Source organism: Stegodyphus dumicola, chromosome X2, assembly GCF_044657685.1.
Source record: "Stegodyphus dumicola isolate Sdum_Otavi_A_Nest chromosome X2, ASM4465768v1".
NCBI classification, from domain to species: domain Eukaryota; kingdom Metazoa; phylum Arthropoda; class Arachnida; order Araneae; family Eresidae; genus Stegodyphus; species Stegodyphus dumicola.
The window spans coordinates 26,232,299-26,244,795 of NC_140781.1; the positions used below are offsets into that span (position 1 = coordinate 26,232,299).

A 12,497-nucleotide genomic window follows, 5' to 3' on the forward strand; every position below is an offset into this window, starting at 1 on the left:
AGCGCCTCCAGCAGATGTATATAAGGAGCTGTTCTTCAACTGTTGTAAAACATTTCTGTTGCAGTGCGATTTAGGATACCTTTCAAGGACTGAAAAAATGCCTCGCCGCAGGATTCGAGCTCATTATAAGCAACTGTCAGAGTTTGAAAGAGGTTGTATTGTTGGATTGAAAGAGGCAAATTGAACTGCTAGTCATATGAGTCAAAGCGATGCGACGATTAGAAGATGCTGGCAAGAATGGGTGGACAATGGCAGATTTCAGTGTCATGACGGTAGCGGTCAACCTAGGGCCACAACAGATCGGGACGACAGAGTGATTGTCAGATCAGCCGTCACAGCGCCTGATTCATCGCTATCAACCATCAGATATGCGAACCACACACGAGTGTCCACCATGACCATTAACATATGGCTGACAGAGTGAAATCTAGGCTCCTACCGACCGTTACGTCACCTGCCACACACACCTGCATACTGTCGAGCCAGATTACAGTGGTGCTTGGCTCAAACAGGTTGGAATGATGCTGAACTGGGAACATATAGTCTTTAGCGATGAATCCCGCTTCCGTGTCATGCTGCACGCCACACAGGCCCTCAACCAGGAATTATGATCTGGGGTGCCATTTCCCTTGATAGCCAGACCCCTTTGATCATTATTAGAGGCACACTTACACCATAGAGGCACATCAGTGACATTATAAGACCTGTTTTGCTACCGTTCCTTCTGTAGTTACCCTGGCCTTATTTTTCAACAAGATAATGCCAGACCACAAACAGCACGTGTTGCTATGAACTGTCTTATGGCTTGTAAAACACTTCTTTGACCAGCTAGATCACCAGCTCTTTCTCCCATCGAGCATGTTTGGGATATGATGGGAAGGGGACTGCATCTAAAAGGGAATGCTGATGACCTAGCCTGACAACTGGAGCAAATTTAGCAAGAAATACTGCAGGAGACCATCCTGAAGCTTTATCAGTCTATGCCACGTCGTGTGGCAACTTGCATCCAGGCTAGAGGTAGGTCCTTATGGAACTCATTACTTTATAACTATGTAACTCTGAAATAAATCATTCAACTGTTCTGAAATTTTAATCATTTTCTATTCTGTACATAATCTTCCCTATGCACCAACTTTTGTCACCATTGGACAACTTCTTGGTGTGTTGATTTTTTTTGTTATAGAATGTAATTACTTTTTTCAAAATGTAGGTCAGGGGTCTATTATATATTATACTTGCAGCATCACAGAGTACTAAGTATAGGTCTTCATAATCTAAATCAGCATTTCTTACAACATATTTGTGTTTTAACATGCCTATCAGATGTTCCACAAAAGCCACCCCACCAGGATGCTGATGGTGGATTGAAATGCTCAGGTAATTCTCTTAACCCTTTGCGGCCCACTGTACGTTAACGTCGGAATTTAAACAAAAAAAAAGTTGTATGCAGTCTATTTAGTCCTACAGGAGCATACAGGTAAAATTTTGTAAAAATTGCACTCACCATTTTAATTCTGTGGGTGTCCTATGAGGTGGAACACTGCCCCACCAGAGCTTTTAAAAGTGCAACTAAGCGAGCATTACAGTGAAGCATGAAAATGAGTAGAAGCATTTGTATAAGAATGAAAAAACTCTGTATTATGGCTGTATACATGGTTTCCTTGATATACACAATATTCTTGAATATATACGGATAAATGAGATAAATATCTACATACACAAGCCCTATATACAAAAATATTTACAAATTTTCCTATTTCTTAGCTTCGTGAAATTGTTCAAAGCAAGTAACACCTTTTTGATGGAAGCACAAACCAACTACGATTAAAATAATTAACTTATTAATATTAACAATAAAGAAAAATAAGCCTATAATATATACATACATGAAAAATATCTACACCATTATTGAAAATAAATGGGAATGAGACTAAAAAGCGACAGCAACATCGCTTAGGTCTAAGTAAAGATGAGTCAAGGTACTAATAAAATTCCCCCCTAAAAAATAGAGATGCCAATATTAGGGCTTTCATAACACAAAACAACCTCACCCCTCAATACTGCTTTTTTTGAAATTCATTCCCCCCCCCAGAAAAAAAAACAACGGATGCTTTCTCCTAAGCACAGATGTTCTGATTCGTAACAGCATGAGATCGCTAAAGGCGCAGTGTTCCCGCTAACGGAACACCAAGTTCCATTCAATGATTCTGTGTATGGTTTTTGTATGAAGGATTAAAAAAAATATAGAACAATTTGGAGTACAGCCAGCAAAATTATGCCTAATTTTTTTTCCAAATAAAATTTTTTATATCATTAAAAAAATAGAGAAAATTACTTGAAAAAAAAGTGGATTTTAATAACACATAATAAATGAAAATCCTGTGTCTCCTTGTGATATGCTGCTATCTACTGTTTAAAAAGAAAATTTCAAAATATATTATAAAGGCATTTTTATCTATTTACGGTTGAATTTAAAGGTTTCAAAAGCGATTCAATTTGGGTGCTCCATGTAGAGGAACACTCAGCCACAAAGGGTTAAACAATGTGAATTCCTGCAATCTGGACCACTCAAATGATTTTAGCTCGTTAACTGTACCCACTACATTTGTTCCATTTGTAGGAACAGATAATGCTAGGGCAACCTTTTCTAGCAATAAATCTTCTCAGTGCTATAATGAAACTATCCGAAGACTATGATGTTACTAGTTCAACATGAATAAATAGCTCAATAAACAGCACAATTAAAGAATACTCTTGGATCCATTTCAAAAATGCATTGGACCACAAAGATCTACTCTGACGACTTCAAAAACTAAAGCTTCTCAAACAGATTTTCTTGACTGTTTTTCTACACTTTAATATCCAATAATCTTCTCATAATGCTGGCATTAAGTACTGTAACAACAGCATGTCCCAGTTTTTGGTGTTTCCACATAATTAAGCTTTTATCAACGTGGTCACTGGAAGGTAATACTACATGAAGTCTACAGTTTTTTTCATCTTTTCACATAAAAACCTTTGTCTTCACTCTTAAAAATCCTTCTGAATCAATAATTGTTGACAAAGACCACAGTTTGAGAGTGGCTTGTCGTCTTTTCCAAGTGAAAAGTTTTCTTAGGTTTTCTTTAAAATAATCTTTTCTGCTTTAATAATTTCACCCGCTGTAAATTGCCCTCGGCTTTTCTCGATACGTCGTCTGATATTTTTGATGAATATATGCTGTAATTCTAGATATCTTCTTGTATGAAGTTACTCGACAGAAGAAATCTGGTTTCTCTTCATTTATAGAGGATACTATAATCTTCGTTTCTGAATTTAGTTTCTTCATTTGGCATCAATTTGAAATTTGGCCATTCATCTCTTGAATATTTTAGCCAGATAGGACCTTCCCATCGTTTTCCTTTACCTAGCTTTTTCACCGAAGTTCTTCAAGATGGAAAATCAGACGGATTTTGTACTCCCTGGACATAGCTCCATTGATTGGTTGATGTCAAACTTCCGATTTCAGTCACCTTATTAGAAAAAAAAATATACCTCGATTATATTTCTTGATCCAGAAGAGGGCATCCATTGAATCAGACCAGAAGTATAGTTCTATGTTGTCTAATTTCAAATCTTTTCCAGCTGTGTTGGCTATACTGCAAGTAATCCTAATCGGGCTATACTTGCTTTTTTAAAGAGAAACAACCTTAGATCCTGCTTGCACTAGCTGACAAATCACTGCATTTTTTGCTTCCATCCTCAAGAAAATACATGTTGCATATGACAACTGGCATGCATTGAAAACATGATGAATTTGTGTGGAAGTTCAAAACAAGATAATCTTTGCAAAATTTTAATTTTTTTTATTTCTGACAGCTGATTTTTTCATTTCTGGTATTTTCTTGTGATCTCTGATGGCAATTCTGTGCCCCACGAGATTTTAAGTTTCCAACAGTCTTGTACAAATAGCTTTGGTACTAATGCAAAGGCACAGCTGAAACAAATAGGATCGAAAATTTATGAACGAAAAACAGAATCTATTTTTTAGTTACAGGATTCGTTCTTTCATCACCAAATGTCTAAGTCAATCAATAACATATCATTATGTGGATTTCAATATAGTCTTAAAACTGGAACTTTTTTCCCTTCACAATCATTTTCTATGGATAAAGATGGACGAGTGTGTTCCCACCCGTATATAACAAATTTAGCTGAACTCAACAATTTCTGGGATTCAGAATAGGAAAGATTAAGCTCCTCAAAAGAATCCACACTAGTCAAGCAATTGTAGACGAACATAGAGTCCTTGATTTTCCTTGCTGGGTCTTCCTTCTCAGATGCTTGACCTAAATGATGTGTCAGTACAGCAGCTAGAAGGTAAGGGCTACAAGAAAGACGAAAAACGAAAAACTATATGGCAATGTCTATAACAAATTTCAAATGCAGGATTTCAATCTTGTTACCATAAAAACTTTAGAAAATTCCTGTCATTTTCATGGAAGCCTATTTGTAAGAAGGCCTTTTGGATATCTGCTGTAACTCCCATCTGAAACAGTTCAACACTGAAGGGATTGAAGGGATGAGTTCAATCAGTTAGGTCCCTTTTTGAAACAGTCGTTGAAACATCGAATTAAGAGTTTTAGCAAATCCATCAAAAACAGGTCTTATTTTAGTTGCGGAATTTTCTTTTATAACAGTCCAATGTGGCAAAAAATGAATGCATAAGTCAGCCTTCCAACCAGGGAATCCTTACTTGACATGCACCTTCTTCATCTCTATCAACAGTTTCCTTAAATGTTTAAAAGCAAGCTCTTCTAATTCCATTTTGTTTTCTTTTCAACAGGGTTAGTTACTTCCAAAGAATCTAAGCTCCACAGAAATGATATCTGAACACTGCTTTGATAGACATGACTTTCTATTTAAAGCAATATCGCTCACAAATATGCCAAGTTCTTTCAAATCTTTTATACAGTCACTATCTCAAATTCTACGAATATTAGAGGAAATTCCCTTTACTTATTTTCCCCATCTGCATGGCCTCAACTTGTACCTAATATATATTTATTATTACAATTATATTGTGCATATGACATACATATATTGATTTTGGAGTAGATGTGTAGTACAAATAAGAAACAGTGAAGAAATTATACTACATATGCACACAAAAGTTAAGAAAATTATCAACTACATACGCATACAAAAGTTATCGCACAAAACTGAATACAAATATCACTCATCAATACAATCATCATAAATACAATCATCAGAACTAAACACCTACAGCATGCGAACCAAACACAAATCCACTATTAAAAGTTTGCTTTTATGCAAATATATACACATAGCAAATAATAAGCAATTGCTTCTTAAGTGTAAACAATTAGAAGCATTGAAGGAAGCAATATTTTCACCAATGTAATGTGTAGACATGTAAATTCCAATATTCAGTATGTGTGGTCACCAAATAACGATGATGCACAAAATATAAAACAATGTTGATACTAATGGAACAATTTTATTACAGTATATATTTACCCTTTTCGAGGGCCTTTAACATACTTTAAATCCATCTATCAATTTACATTCTTATAAAGAATGTTCTTTTTCTTAGGAAAACTGTCACCATAGCAACCATTTGAAATTAAAATTACAGTAATAATATTTTCGTTTACTTAAATTTTAAAAAGCGTAAATTTTAATTTATTGTTTTTAATATTACTGTTAGATACAATTATTAATATTTAAATATTTTTTGTATTCTTACATTTGTAGTCCTACATTACTCCCCCACTAGTAACTAAGTTCATAAGGTTTTACTTTATTCTAACCAGGTATTTTTAGTTTGACTTTCCAGTTCCTCTTGATTTTAGCTTTCTGGCAGAATGTAAATTTAAATGTATTTCAGAAGCAGTATTTAAGCTGTGTTTCAAGGAGTTCAAAGTAGTAGTGGTCTTAGCTCTGATATTTATGCTGCAAGTTTAAGATTAGCTCTCTAGTCGGTGTTCGACACTTTTCAGTTTATACCAATATTTCTCGGCTCGGTTTTCTTGTGCGCAGCTGATTTTGCATTAGTTAAGTTAAGGAGCCAGCCATTAAATTATCTTAATTTACTACTGAATTGTTACATTCTTTTCTGTTACGTAACCACAAGTGTTAGCATACTTACCAACCTATGACACTCAAAAATCAGGAGATTTTTTTAAGAAATCGGGAGATTTTTCACAATGTTAGAAAGACTTTTTAAATAAGGAAAATATAGTTTTTAATAATGAATTAACTTTAAATAGTAACTAATTCTTAAATGCGAGCAACATAAAAATACCTTACACATAAAAAACATTTTTATTACTTGCATCGTTTAAGAAAACAAAAAAAACAAAACAAAAAAAAAAAAAAACTTTAATCAGTTTTTGTACAAATGGTATAAACAGTGGCAGATTTTGCTTTCTTTAAGAAAGAAACTTCATAATTTTGTTCATAGCAATTGCCACGTAGGCCTCTTTCACTAATAAAAGTTTTCTAATGTGTCATCACTAATATTAGATCTAAATTTAGTCCTCGTTTTCACAACAACAGTGAAAATCCTCTCACACTCTGCATTACTATGGGGAACTGTCAAGATGGCCAACATAATTCTAGACAGTTCTCTATATTTTAAAATTCCATCAGCATCTTTCAGTTTTCCAATTAAACTCCACTGGATGTCAATCCTAGCTGATTTTATAACTTCATCCAAGTTTTCTAATTGTAAACTGCTATTATGCAGCTGTTGGACCTGTTTCAATTTTTCCTCCTTTTTAGAACTCCTTTCAAGATTATAATAAATATCAACAATGTGTTCATCCACATTTATTGGTAAAGAAGCTACTCCTTTTTCAGCTGCTAAATTTAAGAGGTGACAGGTGCACCTCATAATCTGCAAATCTGAATTTTTCTTTCTGAAGATGCCTGCAACACCAGTCTTCAAGCCTACCAATACTGGTGCATTATCGGCACCTAGTGCTAAGCAATTATCCAGAGGGACTGCATTTTCTTTTAAAGTTTTAATAATTAGCTGTGCTATATTAAAGCCTGTCAAATGTCCTTCCAAAGTGGGGACAGAAAGTAAACTGCACTCAATTTCTGAAGACTGGATTAAAAAAAGAAACAACAATTGGATACAGTTTTGAATTGGTATTATTGCTTCCATCCGTAGAGAGGCAGAACAGAGCTGTTTTAATGCGATCAATAACTGAAGATTTATTTTTCAAATCCATTTCTTTAACAATTGCACCTCTTCTGGTTCTTGCACTTAAGTATTTCTTAGCGATTTCACTATCAGGAAACATTTTTCTAAATAAAGCTGCAGTGTGATCTGATGCATTCAGTGGCAGGTTGTGCTCCAGTAAAAAGGCAGAGAACAGACATTCTGCATTAATAACTTTTTTGTTTTTTGTTTCTGAAGAAAAATTTAATTTTTTGTTTTTTTTTTTTTTTTCTCCCCCCCAAAACAGCTCATGTTGCCCTTGTGTTTTTGTGTACGCACATGTTTGAGACCATCCGCCCTTCCACCATGCGAAATTGAAAAATCGCAACGACAGGCGGTACACATCGCAAATTTATTACATTTCCTTGAGGAAATAATGGAAGGAAAGTCAACTGTGTACGATTTTTGAAACGTAAACGAGTATTTCACCTTTCTCACAGACATAACAAAAGATGATAATTTCTAAAACTATTTCCCAAAGGCACGTGTACTCACACAACTCAGGACAAAATGACCGAAATAACTAAAAAACATCCAAATAACAGCTTGTTTTGTCCTCATTGGCTAATATATGCCAGATGACACGCAGTTGAGCACGATGCCCATTGGAGAACTGGAGAAGGACGTTTCTGAATACGTATATGCTCTCACTCACAAAGCAGAAGTTATCTAATTCGCAAGGTTTTGTTTTAGATATAATCTAGAGAAAATTCATTTGCTTCGGACGTCCAAAATAACTTTTTTTGTTCATATAACAAAGTATTAAGCCAAGTTCCATAAAAATCGTGAAAAATTTTAAGAATAAGAAAAAGTCGGGAGAAATATACTGTAAATCGGGTTGGCGGGAGAGCGGTCGAAAATCGGGAGTCTCCCGCCTAAATCGGGAGAGTTGGCAAGTCTGTGTTAGTGATTTGTGAGCATGAAGTACGTGCATTTGTTTTAATTTAGATTTAAATAAAAAAAAGGTTATTTAAACCTTTTATCTGCAGCACTTATTCTCAAAGATATAGCCAGAATTCTTTGCTTAGTCTTCGACACAGGGTTTAAAAGTGCATGCTCCCAAAAAATACACACAGACTCTATAGCTTACGTTCCACATCTTTAACTGGTAGGAGTCATTTCAGTCTCTAACTCTTACTGGAATCTTTATTGTTGTGCCACATTGAGACTGTTTAGGAGGTTCATTTTTTCCATTTACTTTCAATGTATCCTCTTTAATATGGAGAACTTAACTCTTTAATATCCACTGAATTTTTCTTTTGCCTTAGAATCCTTCAGATAGTCACGTAAAATAGCTTGGGTTTTTTGCAGCGTCTTTTAAGTAATGATGATAAAAGTTGATAATGCCAAGAAATGTTCTTAGTTCATGGATAGTTTTGATGTTTTGTAATTCAATATAGCTTCTACTTTTTGAGGTAATGGATGAGAACAAGCGCAATCAAATACCCTAAAAATTCTACATTTTGTTCCCCAAAAGTTCATTTTGAAAATTTATTCTTAAGCCATATTTGCTTAGTTGTTCAAAAACTAGATTCAGATGTTTCTTGTGCTCTTCTTCGTTAGAAGGTGCAATCAATACATCATCTAAATAAGCAAAAGTGAAATTTAAATATCTAAAAACTTCATGGATGAATCTGAAATGTTGAAGGTGCGTTTTTCAAACCAAAGCTCATAACATTAAATTCATACAAGACAAATGGGAGTTATTATTGCAATCTTACTTTTATCCTCTTCTGCTATTGGTATTTGATAATATGCTTTAAAGAGATCAATTTTAGAAAAAATTTGATGTCTTTAAAAATGTGGTGAAAACCTTCAACTCTTGGTATTGGGTATCTATCAGGTACTGTTTAGGAATTTAACTTCCTATAACCTCCACACGGACGATATGAGCCATCTTTTTTCTTCTCCATATGTAACGTACTTGATCATTGTGAGTTAGAAGGACAAATTATTTCATTAACTAGCATGAATTTAAATTAATTCTTAGCTATTTCTAGACATTTTGGGTCAAGATGACGAGCTTTGAAATGTACAGACTTCAGTTATTATATAGTGTTTGATGACATGCTTTGTATTTGAAATTAGTAAGTTGGGCTTAAGTACGCCAGGATGTTTAGAAAATATATGTGAATATTTCTTTGACTTCTTTGATGTGCTTATAATATTAAAGATATTGAAGAAGTGTCACCTTCAATGCAAACTTAGTTTCTCCACCAGTTGTTGTCCTTTCGGGTCAATAAGCAAATTGAATTTGTTAAAAAAAATTGGTTCCTAATATTCCTTTACTTACTTTTGCTTTTATAAAGGAAAACTGGAAATCTTTTCATAATCCTAAGTCAAGATTAAGAGTTTCAATTTTCTATGTTTCAATTTCTGAACCATTTGTGGCATATAATTTAAAGTCAGAAAAGTTTTCATCTGTAGGTGATGCAGGAACTATCGGCCCCACTATCAACAAGGAATGGCAAATTTGATTTTTTATCTTTTATAAATAAACAAAATTTCCAACAATCCTTTATGTTTGCAGAAGAGCTTGTCACCAAATCTACTGCAACATCTAGTTTTCCTGATGTTGATTTATTTTCTTTTTCCACTGATATGGTGCTTAACACCTTTTCCAGTATGCATTTATTTCCAAATTTAAAATGAAAATAATATTTTCCAATAGCACTGTAGGGTATTCTAGAGCAACTACATGAGTGTGAGCTAGGGGTAATATATTTCGCTCTGGATTGGGCATTTTCTCGACACTTAATTTTGCCATTTGTTGTGCCAAAAATTTAATTTGTTTCTATAGTTCATCACGTGTTCCTTTGCTGACTTGGACAGTTTTCTCTGTGGGCGCATGCACATCAAATATTTCTGTATGTGGATACACTATAGCAAGTTTTGAAGCATCTTCTTCACTCACTAACAGTATATTTTTCATTGTTTCTGGTAATTTTTCAAGCTACAAAGTTTTAATCTGATTTTCTGATATGTCAGTTTTAGCAAGGGATCTTAATTTTTGCAATTGGCTTGGTTTTAAGTTTCCCTACTCAATGCCAGTAATTAATTTCTTCATTCGGATATTTTCCCTTTCTTTAAATAGATTTAAAAGTCTATTTTTAGAATCTCCAAATCTGTTGTCGCTGTCGCTATAGAAAATGTCTCATGTTTTCTACATATTTAGGCTCTAATTGTAAACTAAATAATTAAACTTAGTTTCTTCAACTTTTGTAAACGAATTTTTAAACTGTGCTTCAATTTGGAAAAACCAGATTTCAGGTTCGTCAATCCAGAAAGGAGGAATTTTAATGCTTACCTTGTTTAGTTCAGGCGATACATTTGAAGTAAGTATTTACAATTATTTACTCTTTCTGAGGACTTTAACATATTTTAAATCCATCCATCAACTGACATTATCATAAACAATGTTGTTCCTTTTTTTTAGGTGTGGTGTGTGGTGTATTTAATTATGGCAAAGCACACTAGGGCTATCTGCCTAAGGGGAGGGATGCCTTTCGTGGAGGACTTTCTAAGGGAAACTGGCTCGTATACACGTTACACATGGGGAAAACCACGAAAACGCCCATGCAGCCAGCCCGTTCGCGGGATTCGAACCTCTGACCGAACTACCAGTGTTCAGTGACTTTACCGCTCAACCGCTGGTGGGCTTTTTTTTTTTTTTTTTTTTTTTAGGAAAACTGTCACCATAGCAACTGTTTGAAATTAAAATTACAATAATAATATTTTCGTTTAGTTAAATATTAAAAATTATTTTTAAAAGAGCAGAAATTTTAATTCATCGTTTTTTTACTGTTAGACAAAATTAATAGCTTTTAAATATTTTTACTCTTACATATGCAAGAAATTGCAAACAATCCACCTAATTTAAAATTATGTAACACAAAAAAAAAAAAACTAGTTGCAAAATCAATGCAAATTAATGTAAATGCCATGCAGATTTTGGCAAAGTAGGGCTGTTTTGGGACTTCCTGAAATTTCAAAATGCTGCTAAAGTTTGTAAAAAAACTCTTTGTTGATAAAAAATTCATACTTAATTTTTTTTTTCTAGATTATCTATAAGGATTTATTACCTAATCTATGTGATTACTTATATGTATACAGGAACAACTCTCCCACTCCCATAATCAATCCGGAGTTAAAGGTTGGTAGACTTTATTGTTAAAATAACACGAGCATAAAACTTGAAATTTTTCAATACTGAAAAGCTGTACATTAAATTTACTTGTTGCTTTTAATAGCTGTAATTCGGGATTCTGCCCATGTTTCACAGAAAGTGTTTGGATACTTCTTAGTTTCCAAAAATAATGTAAAAAATGTTTAAAGCATTAAACTAAGAAAAGAAAAAATGTTTCCTCTGAAATATGCAGTCGACTACTCTCTCTACCTTTGTGTATTATTTTTTACCACAAAACACTGAGCTCAAAAATTAATATTGCTTCTTTTGAGCAGGTAAATCATATCAAAATTAATTACACGCTGCTTGTTCCATGAAATAAAAATCACAACCCATGTTTTTCACAATTTTTTTCTAATATTTAGTTTGATTACTACTAACTTTTAGAAGAATCTGTGACTATGAACACAGTGAATATTCTATTAGTTTCATTGCTAGGTTTATAATCACGAACATTATTATTATCGATAACAGCAATTATTTTGGATACCTATGGGGAAATTCATTGCAGTGGATGCTTTGATGGTTTCACTACAAGGTATTTAATTTCACAGATCACGGCAATTAGTTTAGACATAGTGGATATTATTTTATTTGCAAATATCAGTGAAACCAACGGCAGTTATTAACAATTGTAAATTAATGATGAAACTATACATGTAATTATGGATTTATTAATATTTAAGACAGGATGATAAATACGAAATTTCGCTTCACTTGGGCATTTAAGTTAAAACAATGTTTATTTTGTGTACCTGTTTCAGGAATGATTTGTTTGAGCTATAAAAATAAAGAAAACGTTTACATACACACTGAAGTTCTGTAATTTATAAAACATAAAATGTTCTGTTAAATAATTAGATATGCACATATTATCATAATGACCATAGTTATTATAACAATCATCATATTCTCAGAATGCACAAAACTTTGGCAACGACGCACATAACAATTCAATTTTAACAAGTAACACAACCATTTTTGCACACATTCTATTTGCTGTGTTCCAAGCTCCAATGGCTTTTATAGACAAATCAACACTTTTTTTGGTCTTAAACTCAGTTTTAAAAATATGCTTGT

The 12,497-nt window shown here is 33.5% G+C and overlaps 1 protein-coding gene across 9 annotated transcripts in view; it reads right to left on the reverse strand.

The window, feature by feature from the left end:
• The window catches only part of LOC118188896 (serine/threonine-protein phosphatase 6 regulatory subunit 3-like), a 172,014-nt gene that overhangs the window by 142,507 nt on the left and 17,010 nt on the right, over nucleotides 1–12,497 (reverse strand). The gene's annotated exons all lie outside the window — the stretch shown is intronic.